This window comes from Ptychodera flava, chromosome 10 (genome assembly GCF_041260155.1).
Source record: "Ptychodera flava strain L36383 chromosome 10, AS_Pfla_20210202, whole genome shotgun sequence".
In the NCBI taxonomy this organism is placed as follows: domain Eukaryota; kingdom Metazoa; phylum Hemichordata; class Enteropneusta; family Ptychoderidae; genus Ptychodera; species Ptychodera flava.
In genome coordinates this window covers 42,457,715-42,471,631 of record NC_091937.1, presented here as the reverse complement: position 1 = coordinate 42,471,631, position 13,917 = coordinate 42,457,715, and the positions used below count along the sequence as shown (strand labels likewise).

At 38.4% G+C, this 13,917-nt stretch overlaps 1 long non-coding RNA gene across 1 annotated transcript; it reads left to right on the top strand.

The window, feature by feature from the left end:
• The first annotated feature begins 7,335 nt into the window (after nucleotides 1-7,335).
• On the top strand, nucleotides 7,336-13,296 carry LOC139142882 (uncharacterized). The gene is made up of 4 exons (XR_011554487.1): nucleotides 7,336-7,607; nucleotides 11,491-11,636; nucleotides 12,167-12,237; nucleotides 12,560-13,296. It is a non-coding gene; the product is annotated as an uncharacterized lncRNA (long non-coding RNA).
• The last annotated feature ends 621 nt before the right edge of the window (nucleotides 13,297-13,917 follow it).

Genomic DNA, 13,917 nt, shown 5'->3' with positions numbered 1-13,917 from the left:
AGAGTATGGCAATGCAACAGTGACTTGAAGTAGATAAATACACAGTCCCCGTTATGGGGGACTGTGATCCGCATAAATCGAGGGCGCAATGTTTTCAATCAATGGTTTCTGGAAATGGCGTACAAGTTAATACCGCTTTAACATTGCGAAAGTACCGTGTATAAAACACAAAAGTTTGGTGATCTAGTACAGTGCAATCATACCGATATCGAATTAAAAATCACGAAATTTCTAATAGTGCCTGTGCCTGTAATATTATTAAGTCTCAAGCTTCTGAAGCAAAATGTACAATGTTGACGCTTTGAAAGTATTGAAACGCGAAAGGACAGTCTGAGAGTACACCTTATATGTAAGATACATGGAAATGTAGAGCAAAAAGTGATACCAAGTGCGTAATATATGAGAACAGATCGATGAATATCTGTTTTATACGAATTTGTAAGCCCTAACAGGAAGTGGTTCTGTTCTAAAAACAGATTTGATGTCATCGATGCCATCTGAAGTCACGTGCTGAAGAGGTATTTTATAGAATACTAGCCTACTAACACATACTGAAGGCGTTTTAGCATAACGATATAGATTATCCTCAGAAGGAAGAGAACACTTCTTTGCATTTGCGGAATAAAGTCCAAAGCATATTGAGCAGACTATATAACACATGATATATTCGGTGCCCTAAAATTAAAACACGATGATGAGGTATCTCTTGAAAGTTGAAAATAACACAACCACTTTCCTTGTTTGCATGAGCAGAAGGCGAGAAGGTTACTAAACAAACTTGTTTTCCTTGTGGACGGGGCTTTTAGACAACATTTTAAACTTGTTTTATTCAATATCTGAGACTGCGGAGCCAATTTGGATGATTCAATAAGTAAACTGTTTTACGAGCCAAAGCAGGTGCATCTTCACAAATAGCTCCAACATTCATCACATACAGTCACACGCCACTCAGCATTACCAGGCTAAGTAAAGTAAGAAGACGACGAGTCTAAATATTTGAAGCGTCGGTGATAACCCTTTGCCATCAGGACCTGTCCTTCTTTGAATTCTCATTTCGTTCGCCCAATTTGATGACTGTATCTGTTCCGTCATTAACTGTTTGCAGACGATGCCAAACTTTTCAGTCGTGTTAAAACTCTTGATGATAGCAAGCACCTACAAAAGCCTGTAGATAAACTTGTTCAAGGGTCAAAAATTTGGCGCTTAGATTTGAATGCCAGCAAATGTAAGGTACTTACCATCATCTCAAAAAAGAAACCTATTAAGTTTAATTACCATATGGATAATTGTTGCTCGATCATGTTTCTTACATTAAGGATTTGGGTGTCATTTTGATTCAAAACTCACTTTTGTTCATCACATTGACTCTATTGTAGGTAAAACTAATCGCATAATTGGTCTCATTAAACGCAATTTTAATTTGATCACGCAAGTTGCTGTCCTTCGACATCTGTTCATTATTATGGTGCGTCCAATTTTAGAATATAATACAGTCATTTTCAATTCAATCTCGGACAGTCAGGCAAGCCGTATTGAGTCAATTCAGAAACGTTTTCTTAGATATTACATCATAAACAGGGATGTCACAGTGACTTTTCATCTTGGTGTAATTTTGACCATAACTTGCTCTGTAATCTTTTTAAAATTCAACCTTTGTTTTTACGTAGGAAATTATTTGATTGTGTGTTTGTGCGTAAATACCTTTTATCTTTATATGACTCTACAGATTGTACAGGTTTTTATGGCCTATGCGTACCTAGATACTCTGCTAGACATAGACCTCTATTACACATCCCTTATTGTAGAGTTTATGTTACAAAAATGGCCTGATTGGATGTACGTCACAACTTTTTAATGATCTGATTGATAAGGTTTGCGATGTCAATGTTTTTGAAGAATCTTATTCAACTTTTAAAAGACATGTTAATTTGTTTTTGTCATTGATGTTTAGGGTACTTTTTTGTTTGTTTAAATGTTAGTGTATTTTATCCTTTTCTTTATTTTCTTGTCTGTAAGTGGCTGCCTGATGGCGCTGTTGATGAGCAAATAAAATAAAATAAAATAAAATAAAATAAAATTTAAAGATGTTGTCACGTCTCGGTGATTTAAAAAGGTTCGATAATTTCTTGATCAAAGTGACTATACCCGTGAATTAATATGTGACACAGCAAGCGTTAGGCTTATCCTCCATTGAACAGGTGTACATAAAGATAGGAGAGGGTCTATTCCGGGGGTTCGTCATGAAGTGTTTGTGCTTATAATTAGGTCGACGCCTCGCCCTGCATATTTGCCGCGAGTGTTTTGCCATTGATAAGGGCCTTAACAGAATTAACACCCGGGGGTACAATTTGGGGTCGGGTCACTATTTTTCATGCACGTGTTTGGGGAAGGCTTTTACCATTTGTGCAAGCATTTTGGGGAGGGCCATTACTTATCCTATGACGATTCTAGAATGAAATATCACACGAATGTCCAAAACATACCTCTGATCAATAGAAAACAAAACAAAACAAAACAAAACAAACAAAGAAAACCAATATTTTCTCCCAATCTTTGTTCTGACCAGTTAAAATGGTCTATTTACCTCAATTGCCAAAAAAACAACTGTGTTGGGGCATAATCCTCATAGTCAAACCGTTTAATTACATCTTCTCATGTATACACAATGTTCCGATGATACCATACTTTCTCGTTCGGTATACGAATCACTTGAAAACAAAGTGATGTTGAGATGTAACAAATATTTTTTGTATGTCAACAATTCAGCAATTTATACAAACACTTAAAAAAACAACATCACTACATGTATTGTTGTTTGTCGGTAGTATGATATAAATAGAACAATAGAATATTAGTTTAGTATCTTCTATTGTTATCACTGATGATTACATCTCTTTCACAGACATTTTCCATTTATATCAGAGGAGGGTTATCCCCCTTTGGCCTCCAATCCCCACATGACCACTGCACAGTTGCATGACCACTTTTTGTCGCAAACTGTTCCTCTTTTTTGTCTGTTGCAGAAAAGTTAATGTTGTACTTTATATACGTGGCCAGTACGTCTTAAAATTCACAAATACGCCACCAAATTACATTATTAAGTAGCTATATTTTCAAAAGTGTCTACATCAGGAAGGGGACATCCTCTCTTGACCTCCCCAACACGAGCGTCGCATGGTTGCATTGCACCACTTTGTGTCACAAACAATTATCCCTTTTGTCTGTGTTGCGGAAAAGCTTCAATAATGTCATATTGCTGTTTCGCAGTACCGTACAATTTGATAACAACATGTATAGAAAATAATAATTATCACTTTCATATATGTACATTAAAATGTCTGGCCATGATTTTGGGTGAATTTCAGAATTTCTTTAATATGCAAAAGTTGGAGGAAGGGTCACCATTTTCCATGCATACACTCACTTTTTGAATCGCACCGGCCCCCTCCCCCATCTGTCCAAGCCCTTGCGTGTTTAAGCCTCCTCTCTACATCGCAAAGTACGGATGCTGCGTACATACAGTGAGAGTATTCAGTGTCCTACCAGGACACTTGCCTTAAAAATAGGAATATGAAAACAACTCTGGTATCTGCTCCCTCGCTTGCACAGCACCACCTTCCAGTTCTGACAAATCTGACGGGTTCTAAGGAATTCTGTTGTCTTTGATTCGCCACAGTTAGTGTGAAGACTGCAGTAGCGTGCCCCAAGCTGATGACGCATTTGCCAAATATGTAGCCGGGTGGAGCTGAATGATTCACACGAGGGAAACAATTACTTTAAGTCAGTAGTATCATCTCTGAATCATCAGTTACTTGCAACAAACTGATAAAATTGACCAACACATTTTTTCAAAATTTGTTCGATATATTGAGGCCGAGCTTTGAAGAGACAAATTGTTCTCCGATGTGAATATTTGAATTCATTGTTTGTCTTTTCATAGATCGTGGTGGTTACCATCAACTTCTGAAAAAAACCAGGTCAAGCTCTGGAACAATGACCTTGAGCTGTCAGTAGAGCCAATCACTTACCTTGCTATGATTTTTGCACTCTGAAATCACGACATAAGAATTCCTTCGAAAAAGCTATCAAATGTTTGGTATTATAAACGCAATCCGAACTAACTTCGGAAATTCCGATCACATTTCGGAATTTCCTTTTAATTTCAAATTTTCTTACCAGATATTAATGTTACTATAATACTGAATATAATTGTACCATAACTTTCCAAATAAGATATTTCACATCCCAAAAATGGCTTTTTAAAATTCATATTCACTAAAAAAATTCAGCTGAAGTTTTGGATGAACACGTTATTCAGTAAAAAAATTCAGCTGATTTTTTTTGGATGAAAACATTGTTCAGTAAAATTCAGCTGAATTTTCAGAAGCACACATTGTTAAATAAAAAAGATCAGCTAAATGTTTGAAAATCTTCTGAAATTTTCAGCTGAATGGAATTTTCTAACAATTTCTAAAAAATCAGCTAATTTTTTGTCTAAAAACAAGATATGCAGCTGACTTTCCAGATAATATCTAAAAATCCAGCCGATTATTCTGTTACCAAAGAAATATTCACCAGAATTTTTCAGCCGTGGAAAATCAGCTGAAAAAATCAACTGAATTTTTGACAGATTACTGTGATCTCCAGAAAATTCAGCTGAATTTTACGCTGATCACATACTTTTGAAACGGTGTGGCACAAATTCTAGGATTACACATTTAAATCTAGGGTCATATTTGTAAACCTCCTACCAACGTGGACTCATGACATTGTATGGATTCAAGTAAGAGTGGTATTATTTTTCGGACTTCGGAATTCCGAAATTAGTTTGGATTCTGCTATAATATATTAATTCATGTACAATAACTCTGCTCATATTTTCGCTGAGGACTTTTTACAAGTAACAATCCGTGTTGGAAACAAAGAAAAACATATGGAACCAATGTGTTTTTTTAGATTAGGAAACGAACAGTTTATTTGCACCACGGTCACTGCATGAAGTTACCGTGCACCAAGGGCCAAACTTAAAATGGTGTCCATTCACTTGATATAAGGACAATTTAATCGTCGATGTGCACCAAAAGGAAAAGGTCGAACCCGATTTTCTCTTCATTCTTCGAAACCACAATCAACACAAGCTGCAGCTCAGGAAAGATTATCGATACAAATCTGATTTTTCCAGGGGCGTGTTCGACGCCCATCGTGTACTGTTGGGAGACGTAACTTACCAACCCCACAGGTGCCTGGAATGGTCTGTGTGGTATACACAGAGAGAAGGGTGTACCACAACTGTACCACACTGATAAAGGCACCCACCACCCGTAACTGCCCTCCGACCTAACTACCCTGGCAAAACCTCGAGCTACAGTACAGCAGCTAACCCACCTAGAGCTATCGTAAAACATGGGGAAATACAGGGACCGTGGAAAATAGCAATGTATTTTTGACATGCAACTTAAGACAAATAATTTCATTGGTCGTTGAGCATTTTAAGGAAAGTATGCAAAAGCTATATAAAGGAAAACATACAAAACGAACATCGATGATGTTAGTTATCCTTATTGACTTGCCAGATGTTCCTGTTTTGCAATACCAGCATCTAGTCTTCAACGGAAGCTGTTATCGGGTTTAATTGTTCCATATTGTAATATTTACACATGGAAACATAAATTGGACAGTGGCGATATCGTCATTGGTCGTCGTCATCATTATCATCATCATCATCTCATCATCATCATCATTGCAACAACAGTTGCGACAATAACAGTGGCACAACAGCAGAGGATAACGAATGCAGACCACATTCAGTCGACTATTAAACTGAAAGATTCTTTGCCTGAGGGCGCTTTCCGACCAATCGCTCCGTGGATTAATTCTGAGGCGTGCCTTCGGGCGTCCAGTCTTTCTATCCACCTACTATTGACCCCTTGAAATACGCATTAACATTCCAGACACATTTTCAGACTTCCCATTTGTTTACTTCGAACGGAAATGCGATGATTCGGATGTATTCTTTGCCTTTGTAACAACAAAAGAAAAGTAAAAGAGCTGGTTTACTTTGTGCTATGTCTGTGATATTTGTCTTTTTAGATTGCCCACGATGACGACAGCACAAGAGTGATGGTTGTAAAATTACACACATACCAGTAAATCTGTAATGACAGTCTCTTTGCATGGCTCACAATTGGTTATGAGATCCAGGAATTCCGTTCTAGATATGGTCAGAGAGAGAGAGAGAGAGAGAGAGAGAGAGAGAGAGAGAGAGAGAGAGAGAGAGAACGCCTACCCGGCTTGAAAGGGAAGCGCATTTACGAAAGCATATGCAATTTTACTTTCCCCGTATCGTATCGAGCAACTTTAGGCTCTAATTCAATATTACTCATTCCCGGGTCCCTGTTACTGTCAATTCCAGGTTGGTCCATCATATCTGTCCCTCAACTTTAAGCTTTGCGTTTGCTGCAAAATTTACCACCACTTTTATTATAGCTATGGAGATGTGTTTTTCGACATTTAGATGTACCGGAAACACACTTTTCTGTAATTTAGTCTCACGTGAGACATTTTGAATCTCTTTAGCCAATGATTTTAATGCGATCTTAGCTGGCCAATGATAAGTCAATTAATTTACTTCGTTACCAATCACCTTATGAGTTACATGTGTAGTTTGTAACTTCGGACTGCCAACTTTCCTTTGACAAACTCTAAAAAAAAAAAAAAAAAATTAAGCCAGGACGCTAGCAGTAATCTTTTATAATATTGCTATTTTTTATTTCAATCAAGAAAAAAGAAAATTGTCCTTCTTTGAAAAATTGTATATTGAAACACGAAGCAGGTCAATTGGCTATTCAAACACAAAGGATTTTGTACAGTGTGCAATGAAAGTCCGCCTTGAAATTCGGTTGGCAAACACTGGACATGTCACATATGTCACCTGTGTTGACAGGTTGGACACTAGGGATTTGAACGTGACTTTGGAAGTAGAACTGTACGCTGTACGTGTCAATTGGAAGTATTAAAATATTATGAAAATTTTATCAATAAGTTAAAACTATAAATATTGAAAGATTCCCGAAAGATTCTATGTCAACGGTCATGAATGAAAGGTTGAGTTGTAGGTGTGTTGGCAACTTTTTGCTTTGGTTTTTGTCCATTACATAATCTAATCATTTTAATCCGGGCAACAAAAGAATGAAGTAAAGATAAACCGGAAATATGAACTTATAAAGATAAGTTCTTGTTCTACCTCCATATTTTTTTTCAAAACACGAGGCTTGAGTCCTTTTCCATATTTGGAAAGCTTTGCACCACAAATTCACGCTTATTTCAGTGCCACCTCTTTCAACATGTCAATACACCTATTTTTTTCTATGATGCAACCTCCAGAATGTGTGGTCGGTTACTGTTTTTCAGCGCTGGGAAAGGAATAGCCAGCCTTGCCCGGCCCGCCAACGACTTCAAGTGATTTACGCCCCCTATCGATCACACACGGTGAATCTATACGAAGGAGTTTGGGTCAGACGTCCGTAGATGTCAAGGAGTTGCTGAACACATCACTTCCGAATTTTGGGTAGAAGTGAATTGAAGACAACGAACAAAGATGAGGACATGTGAGTAGACCTGGGATAGTTTAGAAACTGTGAAGAATATAAGCGTGCCGTTTGATAGCGGGACAAAGGCAGACAGGTTGCGCCTTCTGAATCTATGCATTCAACGTGCGCGTGATTCAAAATGAATGACCAAAGTTGACATGAGATATAGGTTTGCGTAATGTTACGTACTACCGGAGTGGGTGAACTTCTGACCCGGCACTGGCATGCATGCTATTAGTGTCGCATTGGCGCGTGTACCAACGCAAACGATGAGTAGAACGTTTTTCTAAGATACCAAGTTGTACACCCTCTTATGTTACTAGTACCTCATCTTTGCAGTTGTACTTGCCCAACTTTGGTAAATGCGCGGTTTTTCTACCAATGGCGAGGGCGCCCATTTCAAGATTTTGTCATCAAAATGAAGGACTGCCGTGCATGCCGCTGGCCAGTGCTACTGAATAACCTATAGTGACCTATTGCCCGGTCATATTAAAATGAGCTTGCGGGGGGGGGGGGGGGGGGGGGGGGGGAGGAGGAGAGACAATCTCCTCCTTGGTTCCACTGAAGTTATCACAGAAGGCGAGAAAGATCATGTCCTATCTGACGATGTATCATCATTCCCATGATGATGAATGATGGAAGACAAATAAATCAACCTAGGAAACAAAACTGAAAACTTTGACTCAAGTTGTCTCATTGCAGTGAGCCTATTCGCGCCATCTTGTTGTTGTTCTCATACTAAATCGGGCACGTACTGTGTTAGTCTGTACAATACCCTGTTCTTTTGACATGCAAAGAAAGATGTTTTGGATTAACACATCCCCAGATAGGAATAAACTCTCTCCAGCACTGAACTCTGAGTATTGTGTACATTTGCACCAGTATGTTTAATACGTTGATGTTTAAATCACATGCACAGTTGTAGGATCTCACTGAATTTGCAACAAATTGTTAATTGCGAATAGTATCGCGGAAGAGCGTTGCTCATACTGATGAAACATATATGCTTAAGATTCTTGTACCTCCTGGTTGTTGTGTTTATGCATCAACGATTTTAAGAAGCAGTGTTTCCCATTGGTCAGCTGCAATGATTGACAGCATATTGTGAACGGAAAAGATCACTTCAAGTAACCTTTTCTGTGCCAAAGTTCTTTGATGTTGAGACTGAAAACGTAATCCAGTAAATACGCGTCCATCGCCTGTGATGAAAACCTTATGGAACAAGTTTTACAAAACCAAATGGAACAATAGGATTGATATTACCGTCATGTGCAACTCTGACAATTCTCATTTGTATGAATTGATCAGCTCCCAAAATTGACACGTCGTCGGTGCAGTGCATGCGGAGTGCGGTCCCTTTGAACTCCAATGATACAATGAGATCTGGCGCCATAAGTGCCATTTAATACCCAGCATGCATCTGATATTCATGGTGCACTGTCGAAGAATCACGTAGACGGTGGGTATGCATAAGTTGATACATGTGCATTTGCACCATGCATCAAAACTGTCTGCCTTTTAAGACATCCTGACGCTAAATCCAGGTTCTCTGGTTTTGTTTTGTGACCACTTCCCCAGTAGAACTAGAAGTATGAGCAGTTGCTTTCCTTTCATCCCTAAGTCTCTTTGGGATGTGTTACATACCCTGTATTTTTTGACAGTATTTCAGTGGTTTTAGATCATATACCATAATAGTGCACAATTTAGGCCAGAGAATTTTCTCTTTTGGCGATTAGTCAGTTGATTTGCATTTTATGTAAATGTATAATTTATTGATAAATAAAACAATATTATTTTTGCATAAAAATATATTTATTGAAGAAATCAAGCAGATGCTACATGTAAAGAGACTAAAGAATAACTTTGAGATGATATCATGAGCAGGTTGGTTTATATGTAATCTTTTGAAAAACTTAAATGAATATTTGTGTTTACCATGTCAATATTGTGAAAGAAATTTATTTACTTATTGTAGATTGACTGATAATATATAATGTCAGCTTGGCCATAGTAGTAATTTCTATGGATTATGTTTTCCCATGGGGAGGGACCATGGTTGTCCCTAATGCAAATATATGATGATTAACACCCCCACCCTCCACCCACGTGGTGGTTTGTTAATATCAGTTTCAGGAGATTAGTTGTCAATTTTCTTGAGCAAAGCTATTTAGCTGGAGGATAAAACTTTTTTAAGCATATTAGTTCATTGAATAATGGTGTAATGTTAATTCACTCCAGTAATCTTTAATCCTACAATGATGATGAGAATGCTTGGTGGTGGCTAATTAAGTGTCAGAAATCTTACAGCATCATGGCGTTGTTACGCAGAAAGCCATGGCATCATGGCGTGGTACCTCACATGAAGAACAAAACCCATACCATTTATATTGGTTTCTTTAGAGTAATACAGGAAGTCAACATATTTGAAAATCAGACCTGGTTCACCCAGACCGTGCTTTCAACTGCTTTGTTTTACTGGAATATTCAGGGTTTTTTCTGAATACTAAGAAGCAGAGTCGTACTTTGATTTTCTCTTCACTGTACATTGTGTAAATTTTGATGCGTTACAACAAAGAAGGAATTTTATCAGAATGAGTGTAGACTATCAACATTTCCTAATGGCTGTTTTTGTTAGTTTATATTGTCACACATAGCTGATTACATTGTGCTTTTAGTCTGTGCTTGGCATGGACGAGTGTTAAACTATGGTTGGTTTGATCTCATGACGTGTACACGTAGCACTTGATTTTCACCGAAGGCAGACGTGAGGGCCTGGTTATTTCTCATCGTTTCCCCTCATCACGACAGTGAGAAAAAGTGATTCAACCTTGGTATCCATAGCATAGTATAACTAAATCTACTATGATCTGTCACAGCGTAGTCTATGCTAGTGCTTTTGGCTCAATGTCATTATGTGGTTCGAGGCATGTGATGGACTGTTATGTCTTGTTGTTTCACACACACCCATATGCAAAACCCAACGGTACAATTATTGACAGGGAAGTGGCTGGACCAAGGTCACGCCAATACGCTTTATGGGTCATAGTTCACGTCGCCAATCAAAGCCTTGTGTCCCCCGGATGTGGTTTTGGAGATGCCAGGCTGTTGACTGTACGCAATTGTCTGCAGCTGTCGTTTTTTCATGAACATCTAGGGACAGACCATGCGTCTTAGGAGAAAGGGTTTGATCACAATGCCAACGTGCACAATTTTTACATTCAAAAATTTGATGTTTTAGATTTGAATGTCATGTACACTTTTCTGAATTCCCATATTTTTTCAGCTGACCTTCACGTGAATACTATATTTATTCAAATATGGGTTTCATTTTTTTTGCGATTTTCACTCTACATATTTTTTGCTTCTATTGTTGTTTTTTGACCTCCCCCCCCGCCCTAGATGTAATGGTCAACCCCTTACACAAGTTTAAGCCCGTATTTGGTCTGAATAGCCATACCACAGTTACTGACGCCGAGGCCACTGTGCAACAAGTGACCAACAAACAGTTCAGATTTTTGTAAGAATGGAAAGATGACGATGTTGTAATTTGGCAAGCAATACCTTTTTTTGTAATAATTATTACAAACACAGTATGTCTGTTTTGAAATGTTTTATCCTCAGACCAACAAGATGTGGGAGAAAGACATTTGGGAAATTTTAGAGAATTCGCCAATCCAAAATGGCCACAGTATAACCTGGATGTTGTTCGGGGTCACGAAGGAGAAGTTGAAAATTTCCTTTTGTAAATGTGTGAACTAGAGTTTAAAAACTTTCATTGTTTTGGTATGTGTTACATTGTATTGGTATTTGGTGCAGATAGGGATCTTGTACAGTCAAAATATTAATTTTTTCAGCAAACTTTCTATTTCATAACTTTTGCGTTACTGTTTTTTTCATTCAGACATGATCCTGCCAAGTTCATCAAATTGAATGAGGCAAATCCATATATTCACCTGGCTGTATTGACTGAGTGGAAGTCTGATACAAGTAGGGAAAACTTTTGTGTCAAGGAAAAGATTCTTTGTTTCTTCTTGTTGAGATCAGCAGGTGAGAGTAATATTTATTGATATTTACTTTCTTGACAAGAATTTCAAGACTTTCATCTCAGTATTCATCTATTGCTGGATATTTTTCTTTTACTTCACATACCATAGCTACGCTTTCTTAAAAAAATGTCCAATCGTCAGTACAGTCAGACTTTATTCAAAGGTTAGAGTACTGTACATAGGTATACAAGTGGCAAGCCTATACCATCGTTCCCTGATGTAATTATATTGATATGTCAAAAGGAAAGTGCAGTTACATGAACAGATGCAGAATTTACTGTGTACTGCCCTTGACAACAGTAAAGTTAGAGCAACACTGAGCTCAGCGAATCTCTCAGTAAAACGCTCATTTATCTGTTGCAGATAGTGTTGTCCATTGGAACTTTAATAGATTACATGTACCTAAAATTCTCCACAAGTTACTGAGGTACGCAATAATTTGAGTTTTGCAAGGCATTGTGGGTATTCATCAGTCAAAGCAATATTCCAGCCTACCATCTCATGCAATTATCATATGTGATTTGCATGTAGGTCTGTGCTTTATCTGATGGTAGCCATGGAAATGCGACAAGGAAAGACAGCCACTGGCACAGATACCAATGGTAGGTATTTTGGAAAATGTTGCAGTCTTCATGATGACATTGTAACTCTGTCAAAATTATGTTAACTTTTGACCAAATATCTAAATGTTTGGCTGTTGGTTAAATCTCCTGACATAATTTTAGAAATCTTTTGGCCATCAGAGACTGAAAACTCATGAAAATTTGCTTCAGAATTGATGGAGTAATATATACATGATATATTTTATGATTTTGAACACCAATCTTACCTCCATGCACCTAAAGCAGACTTATAATCTATTGTATTTTATTACTTAGTAAACTTTCATGTCAGACAAATTGCAACTAATTCTTGTTGTTACAGAGAGTCAACTTTCTCAGGATAAAACAGGAAGTCACATGACCAATATGAGCACTCACGGCATGATTCCACGGCAACAGACTCAACGTCTACCTTCTTGCACGGAGTTGCACCAGCATGCCGTTGCATACAACCAAGTCCGATATGGGATCAGCCCTCATGACCATGCCGTAAAGTTGTCTGCAGAACCAATGTCTGCAGTGAAATGGGTTCAACCGAGTTACAGCCTACCAGTGGAGTATGTGGTGCAGCAAAAGGCAGACTGGACGTTTCAGACTGGGTCACTTCTACAGCACTGGTTATCTCCGGAATCAAACTGATATGGCCAGATGTAGTGGGATTCACAACTTACAAGAGCAATCTCATAGCAACTCAGTAGAACGTTCTACTTTTGTGCCAGTATGTGATCAAAATACTCCAGTGGTCTGTAGCTCTTCAACAGCCATGCAGTCCAAGACTTTCCAGTACACTGAGGAGCCATCCACTGAAGAAGGCTCTCGAAAGCACCCTATCGGACCACAGACTACCAAGACGCCAGGTGTCGACACAAATAACAACCGAAAATTGTGCAAGACAGACAGACAACCTGCAAATAGACATGAGAAAGCAGACAAACGTAATCTGGGATGATGATGATGATGGTAGTGCTATGTGGAACGTCAGAAGATCTAATGTAAGTCCATATGAGAACATACAAATGTTGGCCAATATGGCTGTCCAGAGGAGTGAGGATTCAAGATATAGCAACCATGGACACAGTACAATCATGGACATGATTCTGAAGGACTTGATACGGTGGTGTACGTGAATGGTTTAAAACAGAAGCCAAACGGTAAGACTGTTGGCTGTCTTGTGGAGAATATCATACAACAGACTGTGCAAAACGGTGGAAACACTGGGAAAAATGTCGCCAGTGAAGCTGAGGATGCTGTAGGCAATTTTCAAAGTTCAAATCCAAAAAGTGAAAAGGAAAATATCGGCAGTGACAGTTCAGTGGTTAATGAACAGGGTGTGATGAGCAATGACAAACGATGTGCATCTTCACTGACGGCAGATAAAATCATCAAGGAAAGTGAAGGCTCTGGACTATCACGCAAGGAAAGTTCAAATACTGCTGTGGTTTATAAATCTAAGTACAGAAAGTGGGACTCAAGGCGTGCAAGGAAGTGTCTCCTGCCAGATGAAAGCTTGGACAAAGCATCGGAAGAATGCAATACAAATTATGGCAACGTGTATCATGGAAAGTTACCAGATTGGAAGGAGCAAAGTGAAGGAGACTCCAGACGCGATTTAATAGAGAGATCAAACTTGGAAAAACATTTGCCTGCAAAGAAGAGAAGGATCTGCAGAACTGTTGACAT